Source organism: Pygoscelis adeliae, unplaced genomic scaffold (genome assembly GCF_000699105.1).
Source record: "Pygoscelis adeliae isolate BGI_AS28 unplaced genomic scaffold, ASM69910v1 Scaffold149, whole genome shotgun sequence".
NCBI classification, from domain to species: domain Eukaryota; kingdom Metazoa; phylum Chordata; class Aves; order Sphenisciformes; family Spheniscidae; genus Pygoscelis; species Pygoscelis adeliae.
In genome coordinates this window covers 2,564,462-2,576,506 of record NW_008825494.1, presented here as the reverse complement: position 1 = coordinate 2,576,506, position 12,045 = coordinate 2,564,462, and positions in this window count along the sequence as shown.

Genomic DNA, 12,045 nt, shown 5'->3' with positions numbered 1-12,045 from the left:
GGGTTGGAACTAGATGATCTATAAGGTCCCTTCCAACCCAAATTATTCTATGGTTCTATGATTCTATGATTCTATGATTCTATGATTCTATGATTCTATGACATGGCAGGGCTCCTCCAAGGGTCCAGGTACGCTCCTCTCTGGTGCACTGATTGCCACTGCTGAGCAGCTGATATCTGTTGAGTCCCTGAGTAGGTAGTGAAGATTAGCTGCATCTGACTAATAAATTCCTGAACCCTCATGCTTTGCACCAGGAGATGCCAGTCCATGATGATACGAGTAAGAAAGTCACTCAGACTCTGTAATGTGTCATATAAAATCCTATTTATTAAATATAACACCAGAAAGAAAGAGAGAATAGTGTAGATAATCTTATGTCCCTTTAGATGCTGGGAACCCCAAGTCATGCAGCATCAAATGGGCCTCTGATCCACGTGCAGCACACTGTGCAGACCCTGTCCGTGGAAAAGGTTACACCATTTTGATCATTCAAGCTATTATGGGACTTTCTTAAAAGAAAACAAAGCTATTCACCATTTCTACTGTCAAACAGAAAGAATGCTTACATGAGAACTTCTTGCTGCGGCGAGGACATAGAGGTGGTATAATCACCGGTACCAAGGGGGAGCTGTTGCAGTGAGCTGGCTGAGGTTGTCCTGCAACCAAGGGGTATATGCAGCATGGGACAAGCCTGAAGGCCAACCTGTACGTGCAGCAAAGCACAGACCTGGGCCTGTTGAGGTTGACTGTTACGTGGATCACTAACTCCTCAGTGTACAATGGTCTACTGGTCAGGACCACTACACCTTGCCCAACTCCAGTTGAAGGGTTCAAGGAGCCGGGGGACAGAGGTTGCTCTGGGTGGAGGGCATGTGAAAGAAGGCTGACGGGCTACTGTCTGCCTCTGCATGCTGACCACAGCTTTCTGCAGGCTTTGGAGGTCAGCCAGGAGCAGCAGGGGGAACCACGGGGGCAAGCTCCTGTGCGCAGCCTGGGAGCCAGTGGGCAAGCTGTTGGGGATGGACCCTGGCACAGCCTGGGGGACAGGCTCTGGAAGACCTGAGCTATCTGCCAGGGAGCAGCAGGAGCAGAGCTACTCTAGAAGGGAGGGCAAGCCAGGAGCTGAGGGTGACCAGAGCGCAAGCAGTGCCTTCACTGACAGGGCACAGTCGCTGAGCTGGGCAAGCAGGGCAGGGTGTTGACAGGCAAAGGCAAGGTGACAAGTCAGGTCTGAGGTGAGTCTTGGAGATGGAAACAACAGTTCAGGGATGTCAGGGACCTGGCCGGGAGCATACACCACTATGACACAGCTTACACCCAGGCCTGAGCTTCAGAGGAGCTCCTGCATCAACGGGCAGAGAGTGGGGCTGGGAGTGCCAGCTGAGGCTGGTCAGGGCACCCCATACCAACAGGGGCCCTCATGGCCTTGACAGCAATAGAGTCGAGCTGTCCCACATGATATTCAGTTGTTGAAGGAAATGAGAGTCTCCACCCTGTGGACCCTCTACATCATCTGACATCTTTCAACTTCTCCAGGAAGCTTAGGACCTCTGCCTCATAGTAGCCTCCTTCCTGACGTCTACCCATCTTGTACGGGTACAGTGATTCACAGCTTTACGATACAATATTGCTATATCAGCATATACTTTCACTAGAGGGCCATATTACAACTTCATGGGAAGGCTGAATTTGGGTATTTCTTGTCGGAACCATCATTTTAAACATACTTTGTGTTTAACTCACATAGGCCATCTAAACTGGTCAGATTGTCAAACTAAATGACTATAAAAATACACATGCTACAGTTAAGTTGCTGATTCACTTTGCAAGTATTTGCTATACTGAAGAAAAATAGTTTCACAGCAAGGACTTGTTCATTTAATTCTAGGAAATAGGTAGGGGGTCAAAGTTAATTATTACTGTTGCATAAAAGTTCAAGAAACTAACTTGATTTCCCATTTCTCCTACACTTCATTTCAGTGTAGGAGACCTATTGCAGTAATACTTACGTGTCTACCTAAAATGGAGATAGAAAGTACAAAGTTTCACCCCTTCAAAAACATTAGTCATTGGAACACAGGTCAGCAAACAGAAAATACTTAGCAGAGTAGAGCAGGAGAAGAGTTTGAAGTTTGAAAAAAAAAAAATCCAAGAACAAAAACCCACTAAAAAACCAACAGAGAGAGAACTCCAGAGCAGAAGAGGGACTCTGTCAACACTCAAATAACAAGTAAAAATCAGCAGCCAAAACGACAGTTTTCCCAGCTGTTAGGTTTTGTATGAATGATGCAGATTGTAGTTCTTGTCACGTGATGACAGGAGACAGACCTAAGGTTCCCTCTGATGGAGGGAGCACCTCTGAGCACCACCCCAAAGGACGGCTGAAGCTTACCACCACCAACGCACTGAAATATTTGCACCTAAGTCACTGGTAGGCAGGCCTGACAGGCTGGACAGCTGCCTGGAAAGGCCAGAGAAGATGGATGGGTGCTATCAGCAAATTTCTTCAGGGTGAGCATCTGTCCCCACAGGTTCCCCAGCTCTTCCCCTGGGAGCCAGCCAGGCACTAGCATGACTCGGCCCTTACAGGGATATTTCCTGTGACAAAGGAAAAACTCCTGTCATATGTGCACACAGTGCCATTTGGGCATTCAAATGTTGCCATGCTATTTTGGGATGCAGAGAAGTGCCACTTCCTCCTCGGCAGTGTGGGAGAAGATGCACTGAGCCAGCAGTCCTCAGATTGCTTTTCTACATCCCCCTCACCATACGTACGTTCTGGATTTTGGGTGCTCTTCCCACGTAAGAGTTGCTTTTGGTTTGGATGGGTGCAGGGGGAGTGCTGGCTGGGGTGCAGCAGGGGACACGGCAAGGAGAGGACAGAGGGAGAAGGGGCTGAAGGAGCTCCTGACAGCCAGGCTGAGAAAGGAAGCAGAAGTCTGTGACAGCTGCAAGCCACAGAGCCAAACCAGTACCCCTCAGCAGGGGCACCACGACCAGAGACAATAGGAGAAGGCGGCTTTTCCCAACAGCTCTCAAAATCCACGGATTGCCTCAGCCACGCTTCTTGGTGCTGCCTGTCTCCTCACCCAGAGGGAACCTTTTAAGCACTTTTTCACCTCCTGGCTCTGTTCCCAGGCCGTCTTCTTGCTTTCCTCCCTCCCCTACTCATCTCTCAGCAGCTCCCCAGGGACAGGCCACCTTCCCTCACTAGGAGATGTATTCCCCAGGTCCCTAATGGAGCAACCATTATCAGTTTGAGAATAGCCGTGCTAAAATGCCAGGCCCTCTCCAAAGATCATAAACAGTAGCCCACAGCCCAGGGTCCAATTAATTAATTAAGATGTGTGGCTTTACTGAAGAAAATTATTGGCAGACAGTGAGAGAGCCAGGCAAGATAAGAAAAGCACCAAAACAACAAAAAAAGTGAAATTGTTGACTTATATTGGTTACTAACTCAAGGCCTCAAGAGAAAACCGCTAATGTAAAAGTTATAAAACTGAGAAAAAAACAGAAGGTAGTTATAAGACAGCAACTCAGCAAGACAAAGGATTAGCCTGCTCCAAGGAACAACAAAGCCTGGTGTTTTCCCACGTGACTGACAACTGTGTGGCCAACAAGAACGTGTCACCCTGCACTGGGGTGCTGAGAGTAGCAATGCTTGCTTGCTAGGCACGTTAGACTTAGTTATCTTCCATGTGCTTTCACCATGAATAATTGCTGTGCACTTAAAAACCTGTATACTCCTGCTTGCCATCCTCTGTGCATGGAAAAAGATGCCGAAATATTAGTGAACCTGTGGAAAAGAAGGATCGCGGCCCAGACACTCAGGTGGCATATAGGTGTGCCACTTCCTGCTCAGCACACTGGTGTTAGCAGATCCATGTGCTTAATCTCAAATACTGAGAAGAGCTCAGTACTGAATCTCAGAGGCTAACTGTAATGCATTCATTTCGCAGCTCAGATGAGGAAGTGTTTGCATGCATTTGCTTTAAGCACTACTGCAAATAGCGGGCTGTTTTCTTACTTGGTAGAAAACAAAACTTCCATCCACTTTGTCTCAGTATCTCAGCATGGCGGTCATTTCCTCAAGCTACTGCATGACTGCATGTCCTAGTTAACGGGGGAGGTCCCGGACGACTGGAGGCTGGCCAATGTGACGCCCATCTACAAGAAGGGCCGGAAGGAGGATCCGGGGAACTACAGGCCTGTCAGCCTGACCTCGGTGCCGGGGAAGATTATGGAGCAGTTCATCTTGAGGGCGCTCACAAGGCATGTGCGGGACAACCAGGGGATCAGGCCCAGCCAGCACGGGTTCATGAGAGGCAAGTCCTGCTTGACCAACCCGATCTCCTTCTATGACCAGGTGACCTGCCCAGTGGATGAGGGAAAGGCTGTGGATGTGGTCTACCTGGACTTCAGTAAGGCCTTTGACACCGGCTCCCACAGCATTCTCCTAGAGAAGCTGGATGCTCACGGCTTAGACAGGTGGACTCTGCGCTGGGGCAAAAACTGGCTGGACGGCCGGGCCCAGAGAGTTGTGGTGAATGGAGTTCGATCCAGTTGGCGGCCGGTCACGAGCGGTGTTCCCCAGGGCTCAGTTTTGGGGCCAGTCTTGTTCAATCTCTTTATCAATGATCTGGACGAGGGGATCGAGTGCACCCTCAGTAAGTTTGCAGAGGACACCAAGTTGGGCGGCAGTGTTGATCTGCTGGAGGGTAGGAAGGCTCTGCAGAGGGACCTGGACAGGCTGGATCGATGGGCCGAGGCCAACTGGATGAGATTCAACAAGGCCAAGTGCCGGGTCCTGCCCTTCGGCCACAACAACCCCATGCAGCGCTACAGGCTTGGGGAAGAGTGGCTGGAAAGCTGCGTGTCGGAAAAGGACCCGGGGGTGCTGGTTGACAGCCGGCTGAACATGAGCCGGCAGTGTGCCCGGGCGGCCAAGAAGGCCAATGGCATCCTGGCCTGTATCAGAAATAGTGTGGCCAGCAGGAGGAGGGAAGTGATCGTGCCCCTGTACTCGGCCCTGGTGAGGCCGCACCTCGAATACTGTGTTCAGTTTTGGGCCCCTCACTACAAGAAGGACATTGAGGTGTTGGAGCGTGTCCAGAGAAGGGCAACGAGGCTGGTGAGGGGTCTGGAGAACAAGTCTTATGAGGAGCGGCTGAGGGAACTGGGGCTGTTTAGCCTGGAGAAAAGGAGGCTGAGGGGAGACCTCATCGCTCTCTACAACTCCCTGAAAGGAGGTTGTAGCGAGGTGGGTGTTGGTCTCTTCTCCCAAGTAACAAGTGATAGGATGAGAGGAAATGGCCTCAAGTTGCACCAGGGGAGGTTTAGATTGGACATGAGGAAAAATTTCTTTACTGAAAGAGTGGTTAAACATTGGAACAGGCTGCCCAGGGAAGTGGTGGAGTCACCATCCCTGGAGGTATTTATAAGACGTGTAGATGAGGCGCTTAGGGACATGGTTTAGTGGGCATGGTGGTGTTGGGTTGACGGTTGGACTCGATGATCTTAAAGGTGTCTTCCAACCTTAATGATTCTATGATTCTATTACTGCGGCCTACCTTCTACCAGCAAGGCGAGCCGTGGCTTTCATTCTGCTACTACTGTTTTTCTCATTATTTAGATCATTTGATAAGAGTTTGTGTTTTACGATATAGGTGCCCAGGCTCTACAGGGAAGAGCACTTTTACATCCCGCTATATCGTCAGCAGCCACTTGGCCACGCTCCCATCACAAAGGCAGAAGGAAGAACGGGCTAATGCTTGGTGGCCCCCCATGGCTTGTGCAGGATAGCTCATATGCACAGTGCTCCTCAGCCATTCCCACCGCAGGAGGAATTGGCATGGGTACCTGCAGAAAGAACCAGCCTCTACCCAAAATGTGTCTTCCTCCTAAGCCAGGCAGTGGTCCTGGGTGCAGTGCCAGTATTAGTGAAGTATACTTCTGGTTCCTGAGCTAAGATCTCTGTTTTTCCACTTGATACTGCAGCTGGCATATTTCCTTCTCCCTACGCATCTGACTAATGCCCTTCTCAAAATCCAGCTGGCTTTTTGCTTTTTGAGGAGAGGAAACTCTGACAACGGTGGTTGAAAGCCTTCCCTGCTCTAACCTGGCAGGTGTTGCCGCACCTATCAGTGTCCCTGAGCCTCAGAGTGGGGCAGAAGAAGTAAAAAAAAAAAAAACAAAAACAAAAACAAAACAGACAAAACAATTATTTATTTAAGGGACAAAAGAGGGAAGTCTCCCAAATATTAATTTTGGGGGTTGGCAAAACTGAAGTCAGCCAAACAGAGTCCAAAAGAAACATTAAGGTAGAGAATTATTCTGTTTTCAGCTACTGGCTAAATCACATAGAGGAAGGAGCTTCAGACGTTCCTGCTGTTCTATTGCTGAAGTAGCAATTATCTTATCTGCTTTTCACAGTGCTATTATGCAGTCAGCCTCATTTGAAGGAAAGATGTCCTGAGACAAAAGATTTAAAAATACTCTTTTGTTTGCAAGTTCCTTTTAAAAAGTGTTGGTTTGTTCTGTTTCTTTTTTTTAAGTCACATTTATTTGACAAAGGAACCGCATAATTTAATTGAGTTTAAGATTAGATCGTTAGACCTGAGACACTATTATTTGTTACAGTCATCCATGACTCTCAACCACAAGATCTCATTTCAGCAGTGGTTGTCATTAAAATCATCACTAAAGCTAGAGATAGCATGATGTACTTTAAAGACCACTTTATCTCTCTGCAGTCTGTACACAGGAAGACTTGCCCTGAAGGTTGATGCTACCTACAATATCTGCTGGACGTCTCACATAGACAGTAAATGTTTTTAGGCACTTCAAAGTTAGTGACAGCTAAGCACAGGGATTCCTGTTCTCGGATCTCATTCTGACAGGTTAGCCACCTCTAACACCTTTCGGGTGCAAGTCAGTTGTTGTCAGGGTACCAGTAATCACGATCTTCATATATCCAGGACAAACATAGCAGTAGAACTGTAAGAGGGACTGACCCCTTTGGAGTAAATATTCGAGGAGCAAACAGTATCAGAGAAATCTTTAAGACAGATGTATGTCAAAGAGACCCCAAATGCGTAAGTGAAATAGCTGAAATAAGAAGAAACTCAGTAATTCAGTCTAATAATTGTCCCACATCCCTGGTACTTCATCTGCTAAGGACCAGAAACATTACTTCCAATTTCGCCTAAGTTAGCATTCCTGTCAGCTGCTTTGCATGAAATCAGACCAAATTCAACCCAAGCATTTTAGTCATCACTAAAACTCACTTTATGTTAGGATCCGTGACATACAACAGGGTATTAATATTGACCTATCATATAATAGGCACCTTGACTACTAAGAGAAATGACTTTTAAGTGTAGACATTGCCAGGATTTATAAAAGATGAATGAATTTCCCTAGAAGGTGACAATGCCTTTCTGACATTGCCTAAGATCTTAATATTACACTCAATATAAATATAACCTTGTCTTATTGAAAGGTGCAGATCAGTATGTGCAATGATTGCGTGACAATACTGAACATCTGCCGAACGTAGTGAGACTAACCTCATGCCAACTGGTTTCCTTCTAGCTTAGATAAGTAACTACCACAGCTACCATTCATTACAACTTTCAAACCAGCTCTGTTTTAAATATTAAACTGAGTTTTAAATATTAAATATTAAATACTAAAGCAGCTGGCTCTGCAGCTGCTCTGATTTGGAGCAGAGGAACTTCATGGAAACCCTCCTTCTCCATGCACTGGCTGGTAGACTCTCCCTAGAAACACTTTACATCAGCCCATCACCTTTGCATCGGCCCATCACCATTTCTCCTGCTAGGACCCCGTTTAAGCCCATTAGCTGGGAACCCCAGCTTCTCAGTACTCTTGTCCCAGAGCAGACAGGCTGCTTCTTTGTGCCCTCCGGGGCAATGGCGAGTGAAGTTGGAGATGATGAGAAGGCACAGATTTAGTAGATAAAACATATTACTAGAATGGTGGCGTATTGTAAACACCTAGAATTGAATAACTGGGTCCCGGGAGCTCAACGGCTTACAGTTTGCAAATGTGTGGTCAGTTGAAAGTGAAGCTTCAAGAGGCAAGTAGTTAAATATGGGCCTTTCTCATGATGAAATTGGTACCTGTCCTGGTTTTGGCAGGGATAGAGTTAATTTCCTTCCTAGTAGCTGGTACAGTGCTGTGCTTTGGATTTAGGGTGAGAACAATGTTGATAACACACCGATGTTTTCAGTTGTTGCTAGGTAGTGCTTACACTGGTCAGGGACTTTTCAGCTTCTCATGCTCTACTGACTGAGAAGGCTGGAGGTGCACAAGAAGCTGGGAGGGGGCACAGCCAGGACGGCTGACCCAAACTGGCCAACGGGATATTCCATACCATGTGACGTCATGCTCAGTACATAAACTGGGGGAAGAAGAAGGAAGGGGGGGACGTTTGGAGTGGTGCTGTTTGTCTTCCCAAGTAACCGTTACGCGTGAGGGAGCCCTGCTTTCCTGGAGATGGCTGAACACCTGCCTGCCGATGGGAAGTAGTGAATGAATTCCTTTGTTTTGCTTTGCTTGTGTGCGCGACTTTTGCTCTACCTATTAAACTGTTTTTAGCTCAACCCACGAGTTTTCTCACTTTTACCCTTCCGATTCTCTCCCCCATCCTACTGGGGGGGAGTGAGCGAGCGGCTGCATGGTGCTCAGTTGCCAACTGGGGTTAAACCACGACAGTACCCTATTGTTTAGTCTGATGACAAAAAATTCCAGTTCAGATACATCGCAATGCATTTACAGTCTTCCAACAACATTGCCTTGAAACCCCATTCAAAAGCACCCATATAAAAATAAACTTTACAATGAAGCTTAGGTTTGCACTGAGTTGCACGGGATGCACTCAGCCTTACAAAGATTGATCTCTGAGCAGGCAGCTGACTGCTGTATTCCCTGAGGTGTCTGCTCAAAACGATGATTTTCTGAGGAACAATGTAGTAGAAAATCCATATATATATATATAGTTGGAACTACTCAGCAAATCTAATGAGAGAGTTTACTTGATTAGTAGGAGGAGTGCCTCCGATGTTCTTCACTCGAGAGAATTTGAATTGTTCAAGTCTCCAAGGTATACCCTAAAACTTGATCTCCACTCACTGAATTCAGCAGCTGACCAGCTTAATGGGAAGGGACTACCACCAAAGGTGATTCAGTGATTAGTACACGCTAGTTTGGTATGCAGCTTATGAAGTGATGTAGACCACCATGTCAAAGCTTACAATAACATACTGACAACACCTGTAAGTCTGAAACATGCTCCAGAACTCCCTTTAGCTCAAGCAGATGATTAATGTGGCTAATTAACACCCAAGGTATGGGAAAGACGGGAGAATTCTTTGCATGCAAGACTGTGATAGAGCCTGTTTTTTTTTAAGATGATTGCGATGACCATACCTTCATTGGAAGACTTGTTCTAAAGGTTCCCTTACTATGGTCTTTAGTTCTCAAGAGCTGGAAAAAATAGCAAGGATTGCCACTGTCTTCTCGCTGTTTTCTTTGCAGTCTCAGTCCCTACTGCTTCAATTGCTGTCAGAGTGGATCTCTATAGTGCTTCTGCCAAGCAGAATTACTGCTGTTGCCTCAGAGTCTGACACAGCTGTTGGTAAACTTCCACCCTGCTCTCCCAGCTATTTTATAAGGAGCTTTGGATTATCTTCTGGGCACAGCTACTGTGTTCTCATTCTGCGTCAGATACAGACTGATGCGACTTTCCTCTAGCCTAGCTAAAACACTCCAACAACTGCTTTAATTAAAAAAAATCATTTTTATTTTACGTACATAAAACAAACATGACAAAGGAATCCAAGCCATTACAGAGGAAACAATACACTCCTTTAGATCAGGCATAAACATTTTTCTTCCCCTTCAGATCAGGGAAAACCCCATCCTAACCAGAAAAGGTCCATCACCCCCACAAAAAAAAGGTGGAACCTGTACCGACTTTGCTCACTCGCTTCCAAGAGACCTACCTCAACCTCTCATCCCTTCCTCTGGGTAGAAGCCCTACGTAAGTCTATTCAGTAGTGCTCATACCTATTGCCTGATCCTGAACACTCATGCTCTACCAGAGTAGAGTTAGCTACTTCTATAAAGCAACCTGTACACTTTTTATACCAGCTCTCACATATTGCTTGAATTAAGCAACAAGTGGCCAACAAGCGTGGAACTAGAAGTACTATGAGTGCTTAGATTGGAGTTGGATAAGACTGGTGGAGAGGAGCAGCGTTTGTTGGAGGAAATGCCACATAAATGTGAGGCTCCTCCTATGCAATTTGCGTGTTCATGAGACATCGGACCGCTGTGACATCAGTAATACTGCAGTATTGCAATGTACAAGCCAAAGTAACACAAAGCATGTTGTTTTGCAATGCTACAAACACGATGACACAACTTCGGCAGGAGGAATGATGTTATCACAACGAAACTCAGTCTCAGAAGAGCAGTTGGACCTCAGGAGTTTATCTACTGTATATATGTAATGGTTTAAGGAAGCTCATCTGATTTCCATTCAAGTAATGATAACAGCTGTTATCTTTGAGGTACCTTTATATTTTGGTCCAAAATGTTTGTAAACTAGATAATGCAGATTTTTTTGCATCAACTGATCTTATAAGACATTAGGGAAGTCAGGCTCTGTTTTTCAAGATATTTGCAAATTTATCAGCGCTGTGGTTATTATTTTAGTCTATGCCTAATCCTTAAGAACACCACAACTATTATACGGCAAGTGTAATAGTAACTGACTGAATAAGGCAGATTAAGTGTATTTAGAATTACCTATCCAAAGATGTACTTTAGAAAGGCATATGTAAGTTTTACAATTAGGAGATTAAAATGACATGGCTAGAGAGAAATAAACTGTTTTCTTGAGATCGCTGGTACCTGTTTTTGTCTTGGTTCAACCACACCAGAGAGAGATTTTGAGTATAAAAATTGGTCAGGTTTGAGCTTTGTTTAGAAACTTGCCTGGTAATTAGATGCAAAGGCTGTAAAATATATATCATTTTTCCACTGTGCAAGCATAAATTATTTCCTGTAATAAATTTCACTGTACATGTTACTAGGCTGTATATAGATCAGAAATGGATATTTATAATTAGCCTGTATTTGTCTTCACCTCTATCTTTGTTTCCAAGGGTTGCTATGGATAACTGTTCTTCCACCTCCTGTGTTCTCATTTTGCAAGGTCTTATGAGTCTCACAAGGATGAATCCTCTCTTCCATAGCATGAAATATTTATACAGTGACCTGATGAAGCAACCTAGGTGAAAAATATGGGCAATACTGCAATAGGTATTATATCTTCTTGCTGTTAAACCTAAACAAAAGCATATTGCAGCCTTCCCGTGCCTTCCTAGGACAGCTGCCTCAAGCAGTGTAGGCAAACTGAGAAATGTGCTAACAAGAGAAACATTTTCAGGAGTTTGCCTCTTCTCTAAACTCGTATTTCCTTCGAATGCTAAAATGTACGCTAAGAAGTATGCCCAATAGTTACGAATGACAAAAATGCCCACTTCCATTTACACCAAGCCAAGATACCATACCCCATTTCCTTCAATGGATATTGCCACAGTAATCCATTTATAGATCAATTTATTTCAACACGTATCTGGGAATGGTAAGAACTGCAATGAATTACATGCTACAAAATATTTCTGCCTAGCAAGGAAGACTGCTTTCAGCTCAGCACTGCACGCTCGGAGAGACTAAGTTCTCTCAAAGAGAGACTCGTGGCCCCATGATGGCCCAGGGGTATTGCTACCAGAAAGACCTCCAGCTCTTCTCCATGAGGGCGGGATGACTTATGTTCTGCCCTCCCAGAGCCTGAAAGTTGCTGAATGATAGCTGAGAGGGGCCGGGAGACTCGTGATTTTGAGAAGCTGACTGTGCCCTGCCGTTAGGAGAGAGCGAGCTTTTTCCTGGAAATAAATGCAGATTCTGGGATTTACTGCCGGATGAAACTGGAGTAACTATGGATCCCATAGT